This window comes from Chaetura pelagica, unplaced genomic scaffold (assembly GCF_000747805.2).
Source record: "Chaetura pelagica isolate M959 unplaced genomic scaffold, ChaPel_1.0 scaffold748, whole genome shotgun sequence".
NCBI lineage: Eukaryota > Metazoa > Chordata > Aves > Apodiformes > Apodidae > Chaetura > Chaetura pelagica.
Genome location: NW_009954115.1, coordinates 23,992 through 25,810, shown reverse-complemented (window position 1 = coordinate 25,810; position 1,819 = coordinate 23,992).

The following is a 1,819-nucleotide window of genomic DNA, read 5'->3' as shown; positions in this document are numbered from 1 at the left end:
CTTCCCCCGCGCCGCGCCGCGCCGCCCGCTGCGCATGCGCGGGGCCTGCGCTAACGGCGCAGCCGGGCGATGCTGGGACGCGGTTACGCAAACGGAGCAAATGGGCGTAAGGGGGGGGTCGGGGCCGCGCTACGCAAAGTGAGTAAGGGGGGAGTGGGGTGCAGCGCTACGCAAAGTGCGCAGGGGCCCATTCAGAGCCACGTTTACGCAAAGTGCGTAAGGCTTGATTCCCATCTACTTTTACGCAAAGTGCGCAAAGGGGCGGGTTGATGCCGCGCTACGCAAAGTGCGTAAGGGGTTCATTCCCATCCACGTGTACGCAAAGTGCGCAGGGGCCGATTCAGAGCCACGTTTACGCAAAGTGCGTAAGGGGTTTATTCCCATCAACGTTTACGCAAAGTGCGCAGGGGCTGATTCAGAGCCGCGTTTACGCAAAGCGCGCAAGAATTGATTCTCATCCACGTTTACGCAATGTGCACAAGGGGGCGTAAGGGGGTTGGTGCCGCGCTACGCAAAGCGCGCAGGCGTTGACGCTCATCTACGTTTACGCAAAGTGCGCAGAGGTCGATTCAGAGCCACGTTTACGCAAAGTGCGCAGGGGTTAATTCCCATCTACTTTACTCAAAGTGCGTAAGGCTTGATTCCTCTATACGTTTACGCAAAGTGCAGAGGAGTTAATGGGGCTCATTCGGCGCCAGGTTTACGCAAAGTGCGTAAGGCTTGATTCCTATCTACGTTTACGCAAAGTGCGCAGGGGTGGATTCAGCGCCAGATTCACGCAAAGTGCGTAAGTGTTGATTCCCATCTACGTTTACGCAAAGTGCGTAAGGGATCGATTCAGCACCAGGTTTACGCAAAAGTGCGCAGGGGTTAATTCCCATCCACGTTTACGCAAATTGCGCAGGGGCTGATTCAGCGCCAGGCTTACGCAAAGTGCGTAAGCGGGGAAAGCGCGGGAAGCGCTGAGGGGAGAAGCGCGAAGGGGGGAAGGGGCGAAAAACGCGATAAAAGGAGGAAATTGAGGGGAAAAGAGGGATCGCGGCTCTGCTGCTGAGGTGTTGAGGCTGCGGGGAGACCTCAGAGCCCCTGAAGTGCCGGCAAATCCTCCAGGAGGGGCCTGAGGGGGCTCTGGGAACGCAGGATGAGGGGGAAGGGTTTCCAGCTGGAAGAGATGAGGAATGAGGGAAGAAATGAGGGTGGTGAGACCCTGGCAGAGGTTTCCTGGAGGTGCTGTGGGTGCTGGAAGTGTCCAAGGGCAGGTTGGATGGGTCTTCAGGGAATGGTTTGGGTTGGAAGGACCTTCAACACCACCTGGATAATCCATAGATGGTGGATCCAAGGGTTGGATGGAGCTTGGAGCAGCCTGGGCTGCTGGGAGGTGTCCCTGCCCATGCAGGGGGGTTGGATCTAGATGGTCTTTGAGGTTCTTCCCACCCAAACCATCCCAGGGCTCCATAGATGGGCCCTGGAGCAGCCTGGGCTGGTGGGAGGTTGGATCTAGATGATCTTTGAGGTCCTTCCCACCCAAACCAGTCTGGGATTGGATGGAAATCAGAGAGAAAGGGGTTGGGGGGGGAGGGCGCAGGGAGAAAGTGCAGGAGGATGAAAGGTGATGGGGGGGATGGAAAGAGCTGGAGTGAAGGAAAAGTTGGGCTCAGTGATCCTAAAGGTCCTTTCCAACCCAAATTATTCAGTGGAAAAGGGGTAAGAATGGGAAAGGGTGGGAGAGGTGGGAAAGCAGAGGGCGGGGGGGAGGGGGAAGGAAATGGTGTAAAAATGGAGGAGGGAGGGATAGAAAGGGAGGGGAGGGCAAACGTGG